The 14,309-nt window shown below is 41.3% G+C and overlaps 1 pseudogene; it reads right to left on the bottom strand.

Annotated features, from left to right (window-relative positions):
• Positions 1 to 254: 254 nt before the first annotated feature.
• On the bottom strand, positions 255 to 800 carry LOC131757784 (large ribosomal subunit protein uL22-like; annotated as a pseudogene).
• Positions 801 to 14,309: the final 13,509 nt, after the last annotated feature.

Here is a 14,309-nt window from a genome sequence, read left to right as displayed (position 1 = left end):
TTGGGTGTGGCTCACTGAGGGGGCAAGGACACTGGTGGTGGAGGCCCCAGAGAATACTGATTGGCGTGAGCTCTCCCAGAGGTCACCATTTTGGCATCAAGGCCCAGCCCCACTCAACAGGCTCCAGGCTCCAGAGCTGCTTTTCTGATTAGCATCTTTCTCACTTTGTCTTTCCGGATGGCTTTGCCTCTTTTATTCTTCTTCTTCTTTTTTTTTTTTTTTTTACTTTTATCTGCATTTATTTTTTGCGGCATTTATTCCTGGGCCATAAGTTTTTATTTCTTCAGTTTCTTCTGGGATATCTTCTCCTTTGGGGCAACCTCCTCTTCTGGTTTAGGAACAATCTGTTCTTTTTCAGTAAGGATTATCTCAATGTGGCAGGGAGAGCTCATGTATGGGTTGATCTGGCCATGAGCTCTGTAAGTCCTGTGCCACATCTTGGGGGCTCTGTTCACTTGCATGTGCTCAATGGCCAGAGAATCTACGTCTAAGCCCTTAAGTTCAGCATTACTCTCTGCATTTTTGAGCATGTGCTGTAAAAATTCAGCACTCTTTTTGGGCCACCGATCCTGCATCCAGCCCCACTGTTTGGCCTGGGCACACCTACCAACTCCACCATTGTAATGATGGAATGGCACACATTGCTTCTAAAGTGACACCCTTCAGATACTTGGTGGTTTTTCAGATGTTCATACCCTTAATGGCCTGGGCAGTTTCACAAGTGTTCTTAAAATGAACACAAAGGTTTGAACCTCTTGACTTGCTTTGGGGTTTTCTGGGTTGAGCGAATAGTGGACCATTTTTAGAGATCATCTCAGGCAGCTTACTGGAAAAAAAAAAGCTCTTTTCTTCTTTAATTGAGTTTTAGCATTGTAGCAGACACCATCAGCACCCCTCCCCACAGTTCTTGTTTCTCACCCCCTTACCTTCCAGCTGTTAGTGTTTACTTTGCCTGACATCTCTCTCTGACCCAAAACTCCCTTTTCACACCTGCCAGATGATCGAACATTTGTGGAATTCACCACTCCCCCACTCCTCAGCAGCTCTCCCCCAATGATGGAGGGGGTAAGTATGTATATTGTGGTTCCCTGGGACCCCTCAGCTGAGAAAACTCTGAAGAATGTGTCCTACACTGGCTCTCAGAACTCCTCAGCTGTGTAAACTCCAGTTGCCCTCAGGGGTAACTTGATTGACATTGAACCTTTGACTGGCTCCTTTTCCTACCTAGAACACTTTCCCAGTCCCCTGCACATATTTGTTGGCATTGCCTTCCAGAAAAACTACTTTCACACGAATCCATGTCTTGGGCGGCATGAATCATGTGGCTGGGGGAACCCAAACTAAAATAGGCTTTCATCAACCCCCGATTCAACCTATCTGAAAGTTAAAAGAAACGTGTTTACTAGAAAAAAGTAAGAGAAGAGATAGGTGCGAAGAGGAAGGGGTAGAAATTCTGATAAAACAGGGTTCTCATTAGCAATGTCCCAGAAAATAAATCACATGCCCATTGTCAGGGTCGGAGTATGACAAAGGAAATATGGTCTGTAGAATGACTGGGAAGAGATCCAGTCAAGAACACTGGCCTCTGTAGTGTACATGTTTGCAGTTCCTAGCCAGCCTGGTAATCTCCTAGTGTGAGTTATTAGCAAGAGGGTCCTTTGGGTTCCAACTTCTCATGATTCAGATGGTCCATCACTTTTATGGAAGAATATGGTGCCAGAAAGGCCAATTTTCTGTGAATCCAATCACCTAAGGAACTCCTGAAGGAAGACCCAACATGAGTGCCCCCACCTAAGCTACTGAGAAAACATTTATTTTTTCCTCTAAGGAATTCTGGGTGGTGTTGTCCTGGAAGATGCACAACTGTCAGTTTCCTCAACCCCATGGAAGAGTCCCATGGACTGAGGCTTTTCCTGTCATCTCTCTCCTTTTATTGGTTGAAGAGCAAGTAATGTATTATTGTTTCAACAGAAACTCAGAATTGTCTTTTGAATTTGTGAGGTCAATTTCAAATAACTATTCAAGCTCTGGAAAAGAAGGTCAAGTCCATCATCAGTCTTTGATTATAGTTCTTCTGTCTGTTATCCTTTGCTTTTTGGAAGACAAGTTATGTTGAATGTGTCAAAGAATTGGAGGCAAGTTGGAAACTTTGCAAACACTTATGGCTTACACTGAACTTCAAGAGGTGGAGGGAGAGAAAGGTTTGGAAAGGTAAAGACAGATTGGGTGGGTACTGGGAAATAGGAATGAATACTATTGATAGGTGGGCTGAAGCCCTTGAAGAGGCTTTGTGCCACAGTGATGGATGTGAACTTTATCGTCGGATTAATGGGGATTCCACTGAATACTTTTGAGCATGGGAGTGATGCAGTCGACGTGATGAATGGAGTCCCTCCAAAGGTTTTCTTTTACTGCCACAATTTCCTTGTCATTCAGAGATGTCATGGAGGATAGATTAGGTGACACGTGAGATTCAGTTTGACAATGTTTTTTAGGTCAAAGCAGTTGACTGTTGGCAATTTCATGGGGTTTCGCCTAATATATTCCAAGTGAAGTAACTAGAACTAGCTTGAAGCTTCTGGTTTGGGAGTGGAATCTCTAATGTGTTGTTCATCCTGTCCACTGGCAGCTGCTGTGTCCTGCCACTGGAAGATGGGCAACACCCAGGGGAGGATCCCCAAGGACTGTGATTTCTCTTCCTTCCTTGACCTCTGCCAGGTTGAGTCACTTGCAGGCCAGCATCAGAGAAGCCCTGCTGATCTCCCTCCTTCCAAAGCCAACTTCTCAGGGGGAGGAAGTGTTAGCATGTGGTGCTCACTCCTTCAACTTCCCAGGACTGGGAAGAGCCACTGGCTACTTCAGAGGACTGTTGTTAACCTGCAGAGTCTCCCAGAGAGGTGACCATAGATCACATGACCAGATGGCCTGTAGTGAGCCCCTGTGAGAAGGGGAAGGGATGGATCTGTCAAACTTTTTATTGGGGTGGAGATGAGGATAGCAGGAAGGAGAAAAGAGGGAGAAAGAATGAGAGAGGGAGAAAGAGGGGAGAAATTGAGAAAGAACTAGAATTAGAAGTTTGGAAACAGAAGAGTAGTTTGTTAACTGTGTACCTCCATGCTAATCTTCCATGAGAAAATTAAAGCAGTTGAACTGTCCAAATCCCAAACAAGAAATATCATGCGTAAAAATATCGATTGATTTATTTTCTGTGGCTTTATGTATATAAAAAAATTCTAAAAAATGTGTAAAACCTATTAATTATGTTGAAAAGAATAAAATTCTATTTAATCAATGGTTGAACAATGATTTAGAAAGATCATTATATTGATACTTCTGGATTACAGTTTTGGTTGTCTTTCTAGCCAGCTGTATAGCTATGTGCCCATTTTTTTTAAATTTATTTTTTTTAAATTCCTGGCCTCAATTATTTTCTTTCTGGCAGGTCATATAGGTTAGTTGTTGAAGGCAGGTGGGGTTTGGGAAGAAGCTGGGTGGCAGTACTTTGGCCTCACACTACATCTCACTTGGACCATGGCAGTGCTGGAACCCTTTGTCTCATTTTTATTGTCTATCTCTCAATTTGGTAAATCTGGAGCCCTTTTGACAAGGCCATTCTCTCTTCTGTCCATAGCTCACCTAGCAGAGACTTCCAGATGCTCCATGTTTCCAGGAACCTCTATCAAATTGCTTACTAAAGGGACTTCCCTGGTGGTCCAGTGGTTAAGAATCCCCTATTCCACTGCAGAGGGCACGGTTCGATCACTGGTCAGGGAACTAAGATCCCACAAGAAAAAAAAGAAAAATTGCTTACTGAAGATTCTATGAGCCATCACTTCTCCCTCCTTCAGTTTCATGTTATCACCAATGGTAAAAACCAGAAAACAAGCATGCCTGCTAATAAACAGCCATTTCCTTCTCCCAGAGCATCTTTGTGGATATGGCCTGATTCAGTATTTGAATGTAATGGCCTGAAAATAAGACTTCAAGCAAAACTAAATGAGATTGATGGAAATACATTGCCAGTGCACAAAATCCAAAGCATCTGGTAGATTTCTCTTTCCCGTTTTTCCACTTGGGGAGAAAGATGAGTTTCTCCTGCTTTCTCTGAGTGCAGCAGATGGAAGTTTGTGGTTTTGGTGAAGAAAACACTCTTATTATCCACCCCGATTTTTAGAATTTTTAGACATCCAACTTATTGACTTGAGTTTATAATTTAGGCCTGTAACCTTTAGAAAAAAATGATCCCTTTTGGAATTTCTCATGCATGATTTCAGCCCAGAGGAAAAAATTATGGGGGAAGTGTTTGGCAAAATCTGCCTTATCATCAGAGTCACAGCTATTCCAAGAGAAAAGAGTGTTGTTTTATCTATCATATCCTGGGGGGCTCTCTAGAATCCCACTCCCTGAAGTCATAAAGGATTCATAATGTATGCATAACAGAGAAATTTTGAGTTCCACATACTTAACATCCATTCTTCAGTATACAATTCTTGATGTCTCTTCTCTGTTTAGAGGGCTTATTTGGACTCTGTGGTGGGGTTCAGAGGCACTCATGTGAGAAGATCCAGATCACCATGTGGAACAAGCTAGAGTAGCTGTAGTAGATGATAGTGGTCCCCTTTATAGAGGGGGTACACCTATCCCCCAGCAGCTCGGAGCTTGCCTCATAAGGGCTGAAAGCTGCGTCCTTCCCCAGAGATTTATTCTCCACTGTGGGACTTCTATTTCCAGGAGATGTCTGAGAGGTTATACCCTCTTCTCCAGGGGTAGCCACAGATGATGACTAAACTAGGTACAAACACCTGATCCCATCGCCTCGAGGTGAGCCGGCTCCGTGGTGCTGGTCATCCTGTAGCGCTCCTTACTCGACCTCACCTGAGATCACAGTGTTGCTTAGCTCCTTCTCTGGTCCTCTTCTGCTTTTCTCACTTCCCTCGTGTTGGTTTTCTCCTGGCAGCACTTAATCACTTGCACAAGAATCCTCAGGTTAGGTTCTGCTTCTAGGGAATATGATCTAAGACAGTATTTCTTTAGTTGATTAATTTTGGCTCTGTCCTTATTACAAAAATAATGCATGTTCATGTTGAAAATAAGAAATTTTATAGGGTGAAAAGGACAAAATAGAATAAAAGAACAAAATAAATAACTCTAGACTCAAAGGGGGACCAGTGTTGACTTTGGCAATTATCCTTTCATTCAGCAATATTCATGAAGTAACTATGACATTGATGGCCCTCAATGGGTAATATCTCCCAAATCCATGCCCTTGTTTACTTCTCTCCTATATTATCTCTTGCATTGATCGTGTGATTGGCTTTTCTCAGGGGGATCTTAGCAAACATGTTGGAAGCAGAGGCTTGGCAAGAGCTTGCATACTGGGGCTTGTATGGACTATTTTCTTTTTCTCTGTATTCTTGATGCGCTGGCATTTGGGGCCTTGATCCTGGAGACACTGACCTTCCCAGGCTCTCTGATTCCTAGAGATTGTCAATGACTTCCCTGTGAGAACAACTTTGATGTATAAACCAACGAATCCAGAGCCCACACCTCCAACCAGCTCCTTTATCTGACTCTCACACACCAAGCCAATGTGCCCCCTGCCCCTGGTTCTCCGGATCTTGAGTATACACGTCTTCTTTCATGACAGTCATTTCTGTGTCTGAGTGTCTTGCCATACCTGATTACGACGAATCCTGGGTACCTTTTTAGGACAGGGCTTATTTGCTTAGAACACTCTTTCTTTAAAACCGGTCACCATGCACAAGGAGATTCAGGTAACACTACGGAGTGAGGAGTGAGACTGGAGTGTGAGATTCCAGCTGCAAGGTTCTGGCACCAGCCAAGCAGCCAGCTGAATGCAGCTGCGTGACTCAACTCAGCTATCCCAGACGGGGCGGAGGAGCATGTCAGAGCCTGGCCAACCCACAGAACCGTGTCGTAAACCGCTGAGTTTGGAGCAATTTGGTAGGCAGCAACAGATTGCTGAAATGGTGCAGTGCGGGCAGGACCTTGTGGCTCTGGGTCTTTCATCTGACCTGTAAGCATACCTGCCTCCCCACCCTGCCTCATGACCGCAGGGAAGGAAATCTGCTACCGTTATTGATGGAATTCTATGGCATTCATTAGGCTGTGTTTACTAGTGGGCCTGGTGACCGATGAAAAAGGTGGTACCTCGGTAGTTTACTTTCATTGACTCTCCTCATTCTATGCAATGAGATCAGTAACTTACTCAGGCCTGGCTTTCCTTCCTCTCTTTGTATGTGTGCCTAAGTAGAGTCCCTGCTTTTGGCTGTGTTGGGGAGACAGAAGCACCATATAGGTCCCCCCTTCACCTTTAACTAAGAAATCTCACAGACCTCTTAGGCACTGACCCAGCTAATAAGCTGGTACTCTGTTTACTGTTTGGATTTGTTCCCTGCATTTCTCTTCTTTGAGAAAACTGAAAGAAACAGGGAACTTTGGCAGGGCAAAAGCCAGGCATTCTTGTGTTCCCTGGCCCAATTAGTACTTAATACCATCAAAACCCTATCTACCTTTTCACCTTTAACACTTTGCTTTTACCAAAAATAAAGTCATAATTTTTGTAAACTCCTTTTTAACCAAAATATGCTACAAGTATGTCTTTGGAACAATAATTTAAAAAAACCTTCAATGTAATTTTCAATAGCAAAATGGCATTCTCTTATATGGATATACAATATTTTGCTTAACTGATTCTGTTTAAAATTTTTAGGTTTCTGCTTTTTCACTATTATAAAATACACTGTGCTGAATGTTCTTGAAGTCGAATGCTTGTGCACATCCATTATTTTCTTAGAATACATTCATAGAGTGGAATTTTGGAACTAAGGGGTATGTGAATTTTTAAAGCATTTGATAAATTTTGCCAAATCCTCCTCCTCCCCACAGAAAACTTGTACCACTTTGCACTGTCATCAGCAGCATATGAACATGACTATTGTCTTTGATCCTCACCAATTTTATCAATTTTATAAGAAGGATGCTCTCCCAATGTCTTCATTTCCATTTCTTTGATTATAAATGAGGCTTAACAATTTTCATATGTATATTGGTTATTTTGCTTCTTACTCTGCAACTTGATTATTCATAAAATATTTATAAAAAATTTAAAAGTCCTACAAATCATCATGGATCCAGAAAACATCTAATTAGCTGCCAGTTTTGTGAATTATGGGAGAAATTAATAGAAAATTTTCATCTCTCCTGGTTGAAAGGAGAAAATAAGTGTTCCAGTGCATGTGTTGAACACATTTGGCTACCTGCTGGGAATCCAATGCAAACAAGCCACAGGTTCAACTCTCACGTCCTCTGTCATCTCTAAAAGGGAAGACAGTGATATTATCCTTTTCAATTCAGTTTTGATGTAAGACATGATCAGGGTTTAAGAGTTGTTTTTTTAATTACTTGGAGAAGTATCAGACCTGGAAAAATGCTGAAGAAAAGTGTGGATGTGGTTCCGAAATTTCCACGAGAACATTCAGAATACTTGGGGCGTGCTTTCCATAACCTGCTGCGCCTGGAGTCCCTTGACTCAGTCCTTGGGTTCCAATGTGGAGAGATGTCTCCAAGGGGATGTGCAGGGTGTGCAGTAGGTCCTAAAACTCTTCCTTCTAAGATCGCCCCACAACAGGAGTGACAAGAGGCTATCTCAGGCACAGTTTCCCAGTGATTTTCTTCTTTCTTTCCTCCTTTTATTCTCTCCTTAGCTTTCTTTCTTCTTTTTCTTTTTTTCTGGCTTATTTTTTTTTAATTTAATTTTATTTTATATTGGAGTATAGTTGATTTGCAATGTTTCAGGTGTACAGCAAAATGATTCAGTTATACATATACGTCTATCCATTTTTTTTCAGATTCTTTTCTCATATAGGTTATTACAGAGTATTGAGTAGAGTTCCCTGTGCTCTACAGTAGGTCCTATTTGGTTATCAGTTTTATATATAGTAGTGTGTGTATGTTAATACCAAACTCATAATTTATCCCTCCCCCCACCTTTCCCCTTCCGTAACCATAAGTTTGTTTTCTAAGCCTTCTAGACAGCTCTGTTTTCAGCCTTTCATCTGCAGAGTGAACCAGAGAAGATCCCTGAAGGCCTCCAGTAATGTTCTGTTTTCTGTGAGCAAGAGCTAGCTGTACATCGGAACATGGTTCTCATGTTTCAGTTGTTTCTAATTTTGATCATAAAGCTTGCAGTGATCATGGAGACTGAACAAGGCAACTTTCATTCAGATTGCCCCTCAGATCAGCACCTTGGTGCTGAAAGTAGTTATGCTTGAGATAAAGCATTTTTAAAATAAGTCTTTCATTCTTCTCTCTTATTCTTTTTTGTGTCCAAGAAAAAACAAATGCAACACAGGGATCAATCTGGGATGAATTACTTTTCTGAAGGAATCACAAAAGGACCTTTTGTGGGAGGGTGTGCTTTATGTTTGTGACATGTATTTTAGATTTTCGGAACAGCTCCAAGACCTCTGAAGTTGATGATTCCTTATGGTTCTCATATCCAAGAATTTATCTAAGCATCTTTGTTTTAGCTCATGCCAAATTTCTGGTAATGAATCTGTTAAGTTCTTACTTTCATTTTTCAATATAATTTAGTATTTCCTTTACTTATCCTCTAAATATTCTTTTGTTTCTCTGTTATTTTCTGTTTCATGGAAGGGAAGTTGCCTCTTATTTTAGTGACTTCTCTCCCTTTTGAAAAGCAGTCCACTCTTTGACAAATTTGAGTTCTGGGGATTGTTGGGCAACTTTCTTGACAGTTCTTTTCAGCCAAAGAGAAAGTCTTTCTGGGGCCCAGCTTTATAGTTTTTTCACACTGAGTGTGAAACTCTGAAAAGCAAACTTTGGAACTTAATTTTTTTTACAGCTCTGTTGAGCAAAGAGGATATATTTTGGCCATGGTCCTCCTGGGTGATGCAGCGCAAATACAATATTTTTTTAAAGACTTTTAAGGCTGTTAAGCAGCCTCCTATCCTATGACTTCAAAAGAATGGCATCTAGTCTCTGGAAGTAGTTCAGAACAGTGCCTGAGAAAGACTCGCTTTAATAGTGAAAAAGGAAGAATGTATTAGCGACAAGTTAAAGAGTGGGCAAAAAAGTCATGTTTTTGTTCTTTAACCCAGATAAGCTACTACAAATGCATTGTTAATCACTGTGATGTCCATCCTCCTGGCATTGGCCCTCTTGCTGGAAGCAAGAAGCCATGAAGATAGGGAACAGGGAGAGGAAGACACTGCCTCCCCCTACAGTTGGGATACCACTACCACATTCTCCTCTCAACCCCACATTTTCATATGTGCCTAGTAAACCTTTCAGGCTTTCTAATCACCTAGGAAGGATCGTAATAGGTGCTGAAAATAAACAAATGTTCCCTAATGCAATCAAGTCAAAAGCAGCAACCACCACCATTACCATTTTTGAGTCATTACTATGTGTTAAGTCCTGTGTTTAATTAAACCCATTATATTCATTGACTCATATAATAAACCCACTCTGAAATATGAGAAGAGCAAACAGTTAACTTTTTTTTTGTTTTATTGAGAAATAATTGACAGACATCACTGTATAAGTTTAAGAAATACTGCATGATGGTTTGATTTACATATGTTGTGAAATTATTATCAAAATAGGTTCAGTTAACATCCATCTTCTCATATAGATACAATTTAAAAAAAGGTGGGGGGAGACCTTCAAGATGGTGGAGGAGTAATATGTGGAGATCACCTTCCTCCCCACAGATATATCAGAAATACATCTACATGTGGAACAATTCCTACAGAACACCTATTGAATGCTGGGAGAAGACCTCAGACCTCCCAAAAGGCAAGAAACTCCCCACATACCTGGGTAGGGCAAAAGAAAAAAGAAACACCAGAGACAAAACAATAGGGACAGGACCTGCCCCTCTGGGAGAGAGCTGTGAAGGAGGAAAAGTTTCCACACACTAGGAAGCCCCTTCACTGTCAGAGATGGGGAGTGATGGGGGGGAAGCTTTGGAGCCACAGAGGAGAGCGCAGCAACAGGGGTGCGCAGGGCAAAGCAGAGAGATTCCCGCACAGAGGATCGGTGCCGACCAGCACTCACCAGCCCGAGAGGCTTGTCTGTTCACCCACCAGCGGGAGTGGGCGAGGGCTGGGAGCTGAGGCTCGGGCTTCAGTCGGATCACAGGGAGACGACTGGGGTTGGCTGCGTGAACACAGCCTGAAGGGGGCTAGTGCACTACAGCTAGCTGGGAGGGAGTCCCGGAAAAGGTCTGGACCTGCCGAAGAGGCAAGAGACCATAGTTTTGGGGTGCTTGAGGAAAGGGGATTCAGAGCACCGCCCAAACGAGCTCCAGAGATGGGCATGAGATGCTAAGGCTGCTGCTGCAGACACCAGAAAGCCTGTAGGCAAGCACATGTGTCACACCTCCCATCCAGGGAGCCTGTGCAGCCCACCACTGCCAGGGTCCCATGATCCAGGGACAACTTCCCCTGGAGAACACACGGTGCACCTCAGGCTGGTGCAATGTCACGTTGGCCTCTACCCCTGCAGGCTCGCCCCACACTCCATGCCCCTCCCTCCACCCTGGCTTGAGTGAGCCTGAGCCCCCTAATCAGCTGCTCCTTTAACCCTGTCCTGTCTGAGAGAAGAACAGATGCCCTCATGTGATCTACACACAGAGGCGGGTCCAAATCCAAAGCTGAACCCCAGGAGCTGTGTGAACAAAGAAGAGAAAGGGAAATCTCTCCTAGCAGCCTCAGAAGCAGCAGATTAAATCTCCACAATCAACTTAATGTACCCTGCATCTGTGGAATACCTGAATAGACAATGAATCACCCCAAAATTGAGGCAGTGGATTCTGGGAGCAACTGTAGACTTGGGGTTTGCTGTATGCGACTGACTGGTTTCTGGTTTTATGTTTATGTTAGTTTAGTATTTAGAGTTTATTATTGGTAGATTTGTTTATTGATTTGGTTGTTCTCTTCCTTTTAAAAAAAAAATATATATATATTTCCTTTTTCTCTTTTTGTGAGTGTGTATGTGTATGCTTCTTTCTGTGATTTTGTCTATATAGCTTTGCTTTTACCATGTATCCTAGGGTTCTGTCTGTGTATTTATTATTTTTAGTGTAGTTTTTAGCACTTTTTATCATTGGTGGATTTGTTTTTTGGTTTGGTTGCTCTCCTTTTTTAAATTACTTTTTAGTGTTTTTTATTTTTAATAATTAATTTTTTTTATTTTAATAACTTTATTTCTTTTTTTTTTCTTTCTTTCTTTTCTTCTTTTTTCTTACTTTTCTTCTGAGCTGTGTGGCTGACAGGCTCTTGGTGCTCCGGCCAGGTGTCAGGCCTGTGCCTCTGAGGTGGGAAAGTCGAGTTCAGGACATTAGTCCACCAAAGACCTCCCAGCTCCATGTAATATCAAATAGCGAAAGCTCTCCGAGAGATCTCCATCTCAATGCTAAGACCGAGCTCCACTCAACGACCAGCAAGCTACAGTACTGGACACCCTATGCCAAACACCTAGCAAGACAGGAACACAACCCCACCCATTAGCAGAAGGCTGCCTAAAATCATAATAAGGTCATAGACATGCCAAATCAACCACCGGATGCGGTCCTACCCACCAGAAAGACAAGACCCAGCCCCATCCACCAGAACACAGGCACCAGACCCCTCTACCAGGAAGCCTACACAACCGACTGAACCAACCTTAGCCACTGGGGCCAGACACCAAAAACAATGGGAAATACGAACTGGCAGACTGTGAAAAGGAGACCCCAAACACAGTAAGTTAAGCAAAATGAGAAGACAGAGAAATACACAGCAGATGAAGGAGCAAGGTAAAAACCCACCAAATCAAACAAATGAAGAGGAAATAGGCAGTCTACCTGAAAAAGAATTCAGAGTAATGATAGTAAAGATGATTCCAAGTCTTGGAACTAGAATGGAGAGTATACAAGAAACATTTAACAAGGACCTAGAAGAACTAAAGAGCAAACAAATGATGAACAACACAATAAATGAAATTTAAAATTCTCTAGAAGGAATCAATAGCACAATAACTGAGGCAGAAAAAAGGATAAGTGACCTGGAAGATAAAATAGTGGAAATAACTACTGCAGAGCAGAATAAAGAAAAAAGAATGAAAAGAATTGAAGACAGTCTTAGAGACTTTTGGAACAACATTAGAGACACCAACATTCGAACTATAGGGGTTCCAGAAGAAGAAGAGAAAAAGAAAGGGACTGAGAAAATACTTTAATAGATTATCATTGAAAACTTCCCTAATATGGGAAAGGAAATAAATAGTCATTCAAGTCCAGGAAACACAGAGAGTCCCATACGGGTTAAATCCAAGGAGAAACACCCCAAGACACATATTAATCAAACTTTCAAAAATAAATACAAAGAAAAATTATTAAAAGCAGCAAGGGAAAAACAACAAATAACATATAAGGGAATCCCCATAAGGTTAATAGCTGCTCTTTCAGCAGAAACTGCAATGCAGAAGGGAGTGGCAAGACATATTTAAAGTGATGAAAGGGAAAAATCTATAACCAAGATTACTCTACCCAGCAATGATCTCATTCAGATTTGACAGAAAGATTAAAATCATTACAGACAAACAAAAGCTAAGAGAATTCAGCACCACCAAACCAGCTTTACAACAAATGCTAAAGGAACTTCTCTAGTCAGGAAAAATAAGAGAAGCAAAGAGACCTACAATAACAAACAGAAAACAATGAAGAAAATGGTAATAGGAACATACTTATCAATAGTTACCTTAAATGTAAATGGATTAAATACTCCCACCAAAGGACAAAGACTGGCTGAATGGATACAAACACAAGAACTGTACATATGCTGTCTACAAGAGACCCACTTCAGACCTAGGGACACATACAGACTGAGTGTGAGGGGATGGAAGAAAACTATTCCATACAAATGGAAATCAAAAGAAAGCTGGAGTAGCAATTCTCATATCAGACAAAATAGACTTTAAAATAGAGACTATTACAAGAGACAAGGAAGGATACTACATAATGATCAAGGGATCAATCCAAGAGGAAGATATAACACTTGTAAATATTTATGCACCCACCATAGGAGCATCTCAGTATATAAGGCAAATGGTAACAGCCATAAAAGGGGAAATTGACAGTAACACAATCATAGTAGGGGACTTTAACACCCCACTTTCACCAATGGACAGATCATCCAAAATGAAAATAAATAAGGAAACACAAGCTTTAAATGACACATTAAACAAGATGGACTTAACTGATATTTATAGGACATTCCATCAAAAACAATAGAATATACTTTCTTCTCAAGTGCTCATGGAACATTTTCCAGGATAGTTCATATCTTGGGGCACAAATCAAGCCTTGGTAAATTTTTAAAAATTGAAATCATATCAAGTATATTTTCCAACCATAATGCTATGTGACTAGATATCAATTACAGGAAAAAAATTGTAAAAAATACAAACACATGGAGGCTAAACAATACACTACTAAATAACTAAGAGATCACTGAAGAAATCAAAGAGGAAATAAAAAATACCTAGAAACAAATGATAATGAAAACACGATGACCCAAAACCTATGGGATGCAGCAAAAGGGAAGTTTATAGCAATACAATCCTACCTCAAGAAACAGGAAACATCTCAAATAAACAACCTAACTTTACACCTAAAGCAATTAGAGGAATAACACACAAAAAAACCCAGAGTTAGCAGAAGGAAAGAAATCATAAGGATCTGATCAGAAATAAATGAAAAAGAAATGAAGGAAACTATAGCAAACATCAATAAAACTAAAAGCTGGTTCTTCGAGAAGAAAACAAATTTGATAAACCACTACACAGGCTCATCAAGGAAAAAAGGAAGACTCAAATCAATAGAATTAGAAATGAAAAAGGAGAAGTAACATCTGACACTGCAGAAATACAAAGAATCATGAGAGATTACTACAAGTAACATATGCCAATAAAAAGGACAACCTGGAAGAAATGGACAAATTCATAGAAAAGCAAAACCTTCAAAGACTGAACCAGGAAGAAAGAGAAAATATAAACAGACTGATCACAAGCAATGAAATTGCGACTAATTAATCTTCCAACAGGGCTTCTCTGGTGGCGCAGTGGTTGAGAGTCCGCCTGAGAATGCAAGAGACACGGGCTCGTGCCCTGGTCTGGGAAGATCCCACATGCCGCGGAGCAGCTGGGCCTGTGACCTATGGCTGCTGGGCCTGTGCGTCCGGAGCCTGTGCTCCACAATGGTAGAGGACACAACAGTGAGA

The sequence above is a fragment of the Kogia breviceps genome, chromosome 5 (genome assembly GCF_026419965.1).
Source record: "Kogia breviceps isolate mKogBre1 chromosome 5, mKogBre1 haplotype 1, whole genome shotgun sequence".
Classification (NCBI taxonomy): domain Eukaryota; kingdom Metazoa; phylum Chordata; class Mammalia; order Artiodactyla; family Physeteridae; genus Kogia; species Kogia breviceps.
This window is presented reverse-complemented; position numbering and strand designations above follow the sequence as displayed.